The sequence below is a fragment of the Panthera onca genome, chromosome A1 (assembly GCF_046562875.1).
Source record: "Panthera onca isolate mPanOnc1 chromosome A1, mPanOnc1 haplotype 2, whole genome shotgun sequence".
NCBI lineage: Eukaryota > Metazoa > Chordata > Mammalia > Carnivora > Felidae > Panthera > Panthera onca.
The window spans coordinates 45,940,921-45,952,387 of NC_138339.1; the positions used below are offsets into that span (position 1 = coordinate 45,940,921).

The following is an 11,467-nucleotide window of genomic DNA, read 5'->3' on the forward strand; positions in this document are numbered from 1 at the left end:
TACTGTTCAGGGCCTGCCGCTGAGAATAAATACAGTATGTCCCCGGGCAATGACAGGCCTTTTCAATTGGTCCTTGTCTCCTGATGGGTAGCCAGGGATGCTTGTTGTCATGGTAACCCCATGAACTCTGTGACCCAGGTCGGGCCTGATCAGAGACAAAGCTCTGAGCAGAGAGGCTGGATTTGCCTGCATCCTCAGAAGAGCCGGAGAGAAAGGGAGAGAGGGAGGGAATGGGGGATAAAAAGGGAGAGAGAGAAAAAAGGATGGTGGGACAAAGAGGAGAGAGACAGAAAGTGTGTGTGTGTGTGTGTGTGTGTGTGTGAGAGAGAGAGAGAGAGAGAGAGAGAGAGAGAGAGAGAAGAGACTGGAGGTCTGCCAAAGGAGTGCTGCATCAATACAGAAGCTTCTCAGGTCAGAACATGTGGGATGGGTTGTAGAGCAAACTGAGAAATCCTCCTGGGGGACTTGCGAGGCAGCCCAGTGCAAAGGTCCAGGCAGTGGGGTGATAAGGGGCTTGATTTAGCATTTTAGTGGTGATGATGAGACCTATTGTTAACATTTATTGAGCCCTGACTCATCCCCGGAGCTTCTGTGAAATACTTGATGTGCATTAGCTTATGTAATCCTCACAACCGTGTGAAGGTAGTATCGTTTTCACCTTGATAGTATAGTTCGGGAAACTGAGGCACAGAGAGGCTATGGAACCTGCCCAGGATTACCTGGCAGGGAAATTGGAGAGCTGGATTTTCAAGCCAGGCAACCTGATTTTGGGACCTCTTCTTGGCCACTGGGCCAAAAAAAAAAAAAAAAAAAAAATGGATCTAAGGACAGAAACTGTGAGGAAGACATGATGATTCAGAGGATAAAGATCAGGTACTGCCCCTCCCCCAACTCACACATGTACAATTGCATTTAGTCCTGCAAGTCAGAAAGTCATGGTCCTGCAAAGGGAAGTGGCTCACTGTAGCCCTGAGTTCCCTAGGGAGCCCTTTCCTCCTTTTTGCATTAGGAGGCCACACATATCTGTCTGTCCCCAGGATGGGGCCGTAGCACCAGGTGATGTCAATGCCCCACATGTAAAAATGGAAGAAGACACATCCAGTGTAAGCTAAGGTTCCCCACTGACCCATGACAGATTGTACCTAACACACCTCCAAAGATTTTCACGTCTCTCAAAAAACGCTGTAGTGCTTTGGACTCCTTTCACCAAAGAAGAGCTAACCATTTTGATTGACTGTACTATCAGCACAAAGAGGGAGGAAACTTCATTCCTTCCCCACCTACTGTGTGCTGGGCAATGCCTATGCATTCAGTGCCCTAGGGACGTTCGGGCATGAACCCTCCTCTTGCCTTTTGATTTAGGCATTATCATTTCCTTTTCACAAGTTAGGAAGCTAAGATTCAGAGAGGTGACATTCTGCCCAGGTTCTCACCGTGATCTGTGGGATGCAGCTGAAGCATAAACCCTGACTCCTGAACCGTCCTTCCTTCCACATTCCCACCTCTGTGCTAATGAAGACACCCCTCACTGCCTTTGCGGTGGCATCCTTAAAACATGAGGGGAAATGAGACACCAGGTGGCCTCCACAGCCAGAGCACTCCCTCCTGAAGCACCAGGCTGGGATGGAGATCCGTGGTGCAGGTGTATTCTGAAGGACTGTGTTAAAACCACAAAGGCAAATGCACACTTACTCCTGTTACGGCTCTGTTCTTACCATGCCTGCTTGAGAAGCTTGTAAATGGCAGAGCAACACAGAGTAAGAGAAAGAGGAGGAAGGCAGACAGAGTGAGGTGGCAAGGATGGATCTGGGGAGATGAATGACCCGGGAAATGAATGGCCTTTACCACGGCAAGAACAGCGACCCAGCACGGGCTGTGATTTGCCTGCTGAAGCACTACCTTCTCCCGCTGGTATACAAATTGTATGTTGCTTTCTTTTAAGAGGCTGTTGCTGTCAAAAATAGCATTTTTCCCCCTCTCTCTCCCTCTCATCAGCAACTTTCTTTCAGACTTGCCAGTGTTCTTTTCCAAGAAGGCAGCTGCTATTATACAAAGGCAGAGCAAGGGGGAGAAGGTCTGGGTACCTGTCCCAGTCCTGCCACTCAGGGTTTGTGGGTGTGGGAAGAGAATGTGCTTTGGTGTTGATCAGACTCTCGTTCAGACCCAGCCTCCCACATTTACAACCTGTCAGATCTTAGATATGTAGCAAACAGCCGTACGGACCATCAGATGATTGTTAGGGCCTTAAAGTCAGGGCTGAGGACAAATCCCAGGTCTGCCAGCTAATGACAAGAGTTGCTCAGACAAGTTACTTCACCTTTCTCAGTCTCCCCAAATACAACAACTGGAGGTAACACTAGCATTCACATTGGTGGTTGTTAAATAATTAAATTAGATAATATAAGGTGCTTAGCACAGTGCCTGGCACATATTCAAGTGACTAAGAAATGTTAACTATCATTACTTAATCTCTCAGAGTCTTAGATTTTTCATCTTCCAAATGGGGTTCCTACTATAAGCTTTGCATGGTGCATAAGGAATCCTTGACCATTAATCCCCTTTCCTCCCCCACTTCTCCTTTCCCTTCTGCTTCCCGTCAACACTGACCATCTATTCTGTTGGTTTGGGAATCTGATCCAAACATGTGGTGATTGCCTTCTCTGGGCCAGACCACTCTCAGCTTCTTTACATCGTAATGAGTGAAATTTCAGCATACCAAGAGACAGAAATATCTGAATGGACAGTTTTATTCTCTTTTTCGCTCAGTGCCCCCCAAAGGTCAGCTAATAGCCACCTTGCTTCCGTCCATATGCCTAAAAGTAGAAAAGTCCCACGCAAATCCTGATTTCTGAGGGCAAGCAGAAAGGAAAGGGAAGGGTTGGCCCTGAGTTGAACAGAAACTCTGGGTCATCTGTTTTAGTAACTTTTATGAATCACCCCATGTGCTGAGATCATGGGCTTGGTAATCACATCTAAGCAGCCTTTGCCTCAGGGAGGAAAGGGGCAAATCCCAGGTGAATCCCTAAGCAGAGTTGACTTGATATCCTAAGGAGCCGGAGGTAGGGAGTCAGGGGAGTCTCCAAACAAAAGAAAGTCAGGCAGACATATTTGCATATATTATTCATGCCTCCTCAGCACACACATCTAGCAGAAAAAGAACATAATGACCTCTTAATCATATTCTCTATTCTGAGGGGAATTAAATTTATTCCTCTGGAGGAATGTTAAGACAAAAAAATCCATAGCACTATTCAAGCCCAGGCTACTTGTGGCCTACAAACACCACAACTTGTCCCCACTCTGGTGTCTTTTCTCTTATTGCTTCCCTCTTTCTACCTATATTTCAAAGTACGGTCCAGTGAAGCAAGGGCCAACTGTCCCACAGAACCTAGTAGAAAATTTAGCACGTAGAAAACTCCTATTGATTGTCCCACTGACTGATTCCTACCTGGCCAACTTCCATATGGTGACTTTCTGAGTATGTCATAAAATCAGTTGATGTGTCTGGTCTTGTGTAGATTCATGAGAACCAGGAAATACTAGTTCTACTGTATAACTATATAACATAAATTAAACCAACTCTTTTTTTTAAGTGTTTATCTTAGAGAGAGAGAGAGAGAGAGAGAGAGAGAGAGAGAGAGAGAGAGAGAGAACATGAGCAGGAGAGGGGCAGAGAGAGAGGGAGACACAGAATATGCAACAGGTTCCAGGCCCTGAGCTCTGTCAGCACAGAGCCTGACGCAGGGCTCAAACCCATGAACCGCAATATCATGACCTGAGCCGAAGTCAGACACTTAACCGACTGAGCCACCCAGGTGCCCCAAACCAACCAACCTAACTCATGAGTCTCTTTGGCCATTAGTAATGAACATCCTAAAGGCAGCAGATGAAAGCACAGGACTATGATCACACAATTTAATTTTATCAATATTCCTGGCATAGGATTTTTCAAAGCACTAAAGTAAGTGCTCTTAAGGAAAGCAAGATGATTATGACATTGGGACCCCTAAGACTGACTAGCTAATGCAGGGGCTGCAACAAAAATGCCCCCAAGGGCCAGGTAAAGAAAATGAGTAAAATGGATTTGCATTAAACTCTTACATGTTTTCCTTATTTTTAATAGACCCATGAGTACAGTCACTCTTTCTCTATTCTAACAAAATTACAGTGCAAACACTCTGACAAATAATAATTATGGTTAACATTTTTTGAGCACTTGCTATATATGGCAAGCACTCTCTAAGTCCTTAGATGCATTCCCTAATTCACGTAATCCTCATAAGAACCCAACAAAGTAGGTACTGTTAAGAATCTCATTTTTAAGATAATAAATCAGTGGCATAGTGAGGTTAAGTAAATTATCAAAAGTCACACAGCTAGTGAGTGGCATAGCCTGAATTTGAATGCAGGCAGTCCAGCTTCAGAGTCTGTTCTTTTATCCACCACATTATCCTATAAGTGACAGTCTCTGAGTGATCAGAGAAAATGATGGGGACTTGGTGAACAAAAGAATATATGCCTATGTAGAGGGAAAAGGGTCCACTCTGTTCTGATTTAATATATTGCTGTGTCAGAACGTTGCCAGATCTGGTTTTTCAAAGAAACTGGAAATCTCAATTTTTGCATGCACTGTTCAAACGTTGAGTGTTGGTCACAGTTAAGAGAGGAATAGAGAAGACACAGGCTAGTACCAACTAATAGTAATACAAAAAAGAGAGGAAATCCCATGAAGATGATAGATGATCAATAGATCAGTAGATGGATGAACAAGGCACAGTGGGAAAACCATGCAGGGAGGGATTAATGTCTTACCCTTCATGTGGGAGTCTGGGGAGGCACCCAAGAGGAGGTGGCAGTCCCCAGACAGGGCCCCAAACCAGTGGGGAGAATACATACGAGCAAGACGGGGAGAAAGATATTTCAGGTAAAAGACCCAGCAAGCATAGAGTACAAGAGTGAAAGGGAGAGTAATTCATGCATTCTTTTTCTATCTTTCTATTCCTGTTTGCAGCAGGGAATCATTCCCTCAAATGAAATCGCTCATGGAATCCCATTATAAAAGACAAATGGGAGGGGGATGCTGCTGAAAGAACAGAGGAGGGGCTGGAGGTGGTAGTGGAAAGGGGGAGGAGGAAGAGAGCTAGAGACAAGTTTGGGCCCAGGGTGGGAGACCTGGGAGATCAGCGTTCCTCTCTCCCTCGGGAGCCATTCTCTGTCACTGGAGGAGACCATTCTCCAACATGATGACCCTGTGTATTTTAAAGTCCACAAGAAAATAATGGTCCTGCTGGCCTGCTCAGCATTCTGTTCACATTGATGTCTGTCTTTTGGTGGCCAGTCCTTAGAATAGGCCCAGCTTTTCTTCCTTTCATTGAACCAGAGGTGGCTGAGATGAGACCAGTGGGCTGGCTCTTGCCTGGAATGGTGTTTTCACCCCCTCTGTTAATTGTAGGGAGGCTTTCATTCATTCCCTCCATTATCTTTTGTCAAGCATCTCTGAAGTGTCTGATACAGACCCTGCGGTGGGGCTGCTGGCAAATGGTTCTGTGTGACAGGACCGGATGTGGTTTACTATGAGCTGCAAGTGCACTGCTTCTCACAACGTGGGGCAGGCTGGGGATCAAGCATGCCTCCAGAAATACCTTCTGTCCGTAGCACCCCTGCTGGAGGGGCCAGACTTCCGGTCCCCATCCAGGTCTCTGCACTGTACCAGGTGATGTTAGCCAAAGGACCCCAAAGAAAGTTACAGGGCCTGGAGCACCTGGGTGGCTCAGTCGGTTAAGCATCCAACTTCAGCTCAGGTCATGATCTCACAGTTCATGAGTTTGAGCCCTGCGTCGGGCTCTGTGCTGACAGCTCAGAGCCTAGAGCCTGCTTCAGATTCTGTGTCTCCTTCTCTCTCTCTCTCTCTCTCTCTCTCTCTCTCTCTCTCTCTGTGTGTGTGTGTGTGTGTGTATGTGTGCTTCTCCCCTGCTTGTGCCCCCTCTCTTTCAAAAATGAATAAATAAACTTAAAAAAAAAGAGCTACAGGGTCAGAAATAGATATCACACATGTAAAACTAGTATGCAGCTTCTGGGGGTTTGGGTAATACAACATATATTGTTGTGATACAACTATATTTCAGAAATGTAAAACTCCTTCATTCAAAAAAAAATTCATCAAAAAGCTTTTGTTAGCTATTGTGCTGGGTTCCATTAAAGAATTCCTCTGGTTGGAGGAGCCAGCCAATGGATAATAGCATGATAAGCTTACTATTCTAGGGTATGCAAGTACAGTGGGACAGAAAGGAAGGCCTGATGCGTTCTGCCTGGGCCTTGCAGGAGGATTTGCAGAGAACAAATGCCAGAGGCTTATATGATGAATGGGTTCTACACAGTGGCCAAGTGTACCAGGTAGAGCATGTGCCAACACAAAGAGGTGTGGCTTTTGTGGCACTTCCACTCCAGCCACTTGTCCACAAGTAACCCCAAAGCACTTTAACATCTGTCATCTCATTTGCTCCTCACAATACAGACAGCTGGAGCCGGAGCTTGTAATTATTCCCATCTTACTGGGAAAACTGAGGTATACTTGCAGTAACCAAATATCCTGGTTTGCCCAAGATTGAGAGGGTTCCCAGGATGTGGAACTTTTGGTGCTAAAACCAGGAAAATTCCAAGCAAACTGGGACCAGTTGGTCACCAGAGGCACAGTTACAGGTCTTTCCACATATCTTGACCAGAGATTAGTGAGGTACTCAAACCAGACTCAGATTCTTTTCTCCACCTCAGATGGAGAAATAGAGTGCTCTACATATGGGTTTTTTTTTCTTTTTTTTTTTAAACCAATTCCTTTGTGTTATTTTGTACAGTCAGAAACCAAAGGCAAAACGTCTGTCTCTAGCTGACTCAATGGCTGACCAACATTCCTTTCTCATGAGATCCCAGGACTGTCTGTTCCTTGAGTATACTCCAAGGGGAAAACCACCTGTGGTGGTCTCAGGTGAAGGGAACTTTGACCTTACCTGTATTCCCTAACAATACCTGGGGATGTCTGCATTTTAACTGAGGCTCCTGACATAACCCCACTAGCTATTTCCATCTGCTTGATCACTGTTTAACCTCTCCCACCTTACTTACCACTCCAAGCGACTGGGCCAGCAGAATCCCATGTGCTCTTAGCTTTCTGCCCTGTCAGTGATGATGTTTACCCTAGATGGTCCAAACCGACAGTGTCATAATCTATACTATAAAGACAGAAGGGGTCTTTGAAATTATTATCTAAAAGGTAGGTGATTAAGAGGTGCTGTCTAGGATCCAGGTCCAGAAACACCCAGGCCTGTCCTAGACCCAACCACTCTTCCCCTTAAGAAGGCAGGCCAAACATGCTTTGGTTCTTGCTGAGGCTGTGGTTCCCACTCCAAGCAAAATGACCCTGGTTTGGCCTCAGCACAGGAGCAGAAACATCCAACCAAAGAAGGCCCTCAGCAGAAGTGGTTTACTCATCCCTTGAAGACTATATAGGAGAGGCTGCTGCAGGGCTCAGAGAGAGGTATAAGGGGAGAAAGGAAGTGGCTGGACCTGCTTCACAGAGGGAGCACCCTGGTCCTCAGAACCCTCAAGTCCCATGAAAGGAAGAGTTGGAATGTCCATGCTCACTTGTACACCTGACCTTTAATTGAGTCCAAGGAAATTCTCTCCCTCCATGGTCCCTCTAATGCCTTTAAACCTCACTTATCAATAGCTGTCCTTCCCCTTCTTGAGGACAAATGCAGAGATCCTCGAAGTCTTTTCCCCCAGAAGTCCAGTGGATCCTAGACTAGAGGTGTCATGGACCAGTATGGCACCAAAAAAGAAAATGGTGGTAGGGACACATGACAATGTTTTTTCTTGCCAAGGAATCCTGGTATCTTAAAAGAAACAAAACAGGGGCTCCCGGGTGGCTCAGTCAGTTAAGCATCCGACTTCAGTTCAGGTCATGATCTCACAGTTCATGGGTTTGAGCCCCACGTCGGGCTCTGAGCTGACAGCTCAGAGCCTGGAGCCTGCTTGGGATTCTGTGTCTCCCTCTTTCTGCCTCTCCCCTGCTCGTGCTCTCTCTCCTTCTCTCTTGAAAACAAATAAACATTAAAAAAAAGAAAAACCAAAAAATGACCATTTCTCATCAACATAATATAAAAAGAGAAGAAATGTGTTAACACTAAAAAAGAAGGAAATTTCACATGAAGGACTGTCCTTTAAATGGAAAATTTTAGGGGCGCCTGGGTGGCTCAGTCGGTTGGGCGGCCGACTTCGGCTCAGGTCATGATCTCGTGAACTCCGTGAGTTCGAGCCTTGCATCAGGCTCTGTGCTGACAGCTCAGAGCCTGAAGCCTATTTCGGATTCTGTGTCTCCTTCTCTCTGACCCTCCCCTGTTCATGCTCTGTCTCTCCCTGTCTCAAAAATAAATAAAACGTTAAAAAAAAATTAAAAAGAATAAACGGAAAATTTTAGCTTTCTGAAAACTCACTCTACAACCTTATCATTCCTTATTTTCCCATTGGGTTCATCACAAATTGGCCTGGATCTTTGAACCAGCATTATGGAACCACGGATTGAATCCTTTTTATCCAGCATATGAATTCCCTCCATGCTTTTCCTGACCAACAGTTGTCCCATCAACGATGTCCCACCAGAGTGCCACTTTGCAAATAAATTCCCTGAGAGCTATAACAGCTCCAAAGTTTACCATCTCATTGAGCAGCATTCTGTGTCCCTGTGGCTTCATCTCTCTGATCTAATTCTGCCCTTCAGCATCGCAAATAAATCTAATTCCTCTTCCATTGGCAACCAGTCTCCAAGTTTCCAGGTGAGCCCTGTTTACTTTGCTGGATCCCTGGATTCAGGGTTAAAGCTTTCGACGTTGTCTGTTACTCTCATATGAGTCAGTATATTGGTTAATAATTGATACATATTCACTTAGGACTGCCTGGCAGTGTAGAGGGGCTGCTGGTCTGAGTCCTCTCCCTGCTTAAACACCTTACCTTCCCTGTCTCCCTTGCCTGCAGGTGAAGACTTGACTTCTTGGCAGAGCATTCCAGGATGCTTAGGATTTGGACCCAGTCAGCTGTTACAGCCTAACCTCCCAGAAGCCCCCCTTGTGACCACATTTGGTCACATTTGAAATCCTGATTTCACTCTTCCCTTTTCACAGAGCATGCCTGGAAGGTTTTCGAACTCCCACTCACTATCAGAATTAAACTCTTCCCTTTTCTGGTGCTTCCATAATTCTTTATTTTAAAATCGGATACAGTTTTCCATGAACTATTGGGAAGTGTTTCTGCCTCCCACATGAGACTGTACATTCCTTGAAGGTTGAGGTTTATAACTTGCTCAGTTTTTTATTCCTACTAAGTACCTAGTACTCTACTTAACACTTAATTGGCCCTGATAAATATTTGGTGGGTTGACTTGAAGACATCTACTCTTTCCACCAAAGCCTTTATAATCAAGTTAAAGGCTAAGGCTAATACACATAAAACAGTGGTAGGCAGGGCAATGAATTGACCGCTGGGTTCCAGGGAAGTTCAAAGGAAAGGTCAATGAGAAATCAAGCGTTCATGGAAAAATTCAAGGAAAACATGGGGAGCAATGCAGGGCAAGTGGTGTTAGGAGAGAAGTGAAGGAGAACAGCAAGTTGCAAGCACAGACAAGCAGGAAGCAACACAGTGTTTGAAGGGGGACAGGATGCCTGGCAGCCTAGTGTGATTAGAACTGAAGCTTCCTTTGAGGGAGGAGAGGCACAGCATATCGCTGCAGGCTGGGTATAAACTCCAAGGGCTGTTTCATCCAATACTCCTCAGATGCTCAAATTTAAGGTTTTGAGAGAGAGAGAGAGACGGTTGTTTTAAAACTGAAACCCAGAATTCAGTCCTTAGCCTTTCCTAAAGCTGAAGCCCAATTAAAACCATCTGAAATCTCTCCCTGGACTGTTTTTTCCCCCCAAACTTCAATTTCCTTGCACGTATATGATAATCAAACTTCTCCACAGTGGCAAGTCTGAATACATAGGATTTTAATGAGTATAAGGTCATCCTGGAGACTACCTTTCTAGGGTTCCAACTCCTCCCTTCTCAAGACTTCCAAAGATAATTCCTTGATTCAGATACTCCCCTAGACCCATAGGCTCCTGTGGCTGAAAATCAGGGGTCGGTAGTTGACGGTTTACCAGAACTAGCCAGCATAGCCCCAGGTTATTGTCCATCTAGCAGTATCAGCTTTACCTCCTTAAAAAAAAAAAAAAGAAAGAAAGTTCTTTGGCCTCTTCCTTACAGTCAGCTTGTAAATTAGCATCTTATGAAATGGCCTATCATGAGGTTTTGTTCATTTGCTGCCTTTGCTCTGCTGTGGGCTTGGAAAATGGAGATTCTTGGATGTTACAACTGTGTGCAAAGTAAAAGTTTTGAAAAGGTCTGACAGAGTTGGGGGAGAGAGACCTAGATAATCTTTCTCGGGCTTGTTAATGCATATAATACCTCATGTGGGGCAAGCTGGAAAGCACAGTGGTTACATGCACAGACTTCATCCATGTAGAATGGAGTTAGAACCTTAGGCAATTTATGTATTTGTCTGTGGAATGTAAATAGTAATAATATGCGCACCAAATAGGGATGTGAGGATTAAAAGAAATAAAGCATGTAAAGTACTAAGTACAATCCGTGGCCTATAATAAGCTCTCCAAAAAATAAATAAATGTTAACTACAATTATCATCCTATGATCCTGTGCATTTTCTTTGCACACTTTCTGGGCTCTTTCTGTTATGTTCCAGATAGAGGAGTTTACCAAATAGCTGAATTAGAGGCACATAAGGTTATTTTGCACTTAGATTTCATCCATTCATTCATTCATTCACCAATAAATAAATAAATAAAAAGGTATTTCTCACTTTTACACTGTATAGAACATCTTGTACTAAATATTGTAGGGAGGAGTTTAAAAACACAGGAACCATCATCTCTGCTCCAGGGAACTGACAGTCTATTTGAGGAAACCCATCCAATACACCAATTAGCTAGAAGATTACAGCATAAGGGACCAGAGTTAAAGTCCAGAGAATCACCCAGAAAGGGACATTCAGTGTTGAAATTTAATTAAATGCTTTTCCAGGAGTCCCTTTTTCAAACCAATTGTGAGATCATGAGCCCACCAAAAAAGGACATAAATTTTCCCCATATTTCCCATTGTGGAACTTGTGCCATGAGGAGGGTCCACTTTCTCTAAACACTTCTTCCCACTGTTGACCCCAAACTGGATTTTGTGCCTGAAGAGAACAAACAGGGGAGAGCTTATTTCTGAAGACAGAAAAGTGGTCTGATAGCTCACAGCAAAAAATGAGAATTAAGAATTTGGTAAACCTGACATTTGTTCTCTGTTTCAGTTACTCCCTGTACTCCTCCCTCCCCTACGTTGAGTTTTTCTACCTACATTATTTTTAAATACAAAGATA

The 11,467-nt window shown here is 44.5% G+C and overlaps 1 protein-coding gene across 2 annotated transcripts in view; it reads left to right on the forward strand.

The window, feature by feature from the left end:
• Positions 1-11,467, forward strand: part of GRIA1 (glutamate ionotropic receptor AMPA type subunit 1) — a 305,318-nt gene that overhangs the window by 273,567 nt on the left and 20,284 nt on the right. The gene's annotated exons all lie outside the window — the stretch shown is intronic.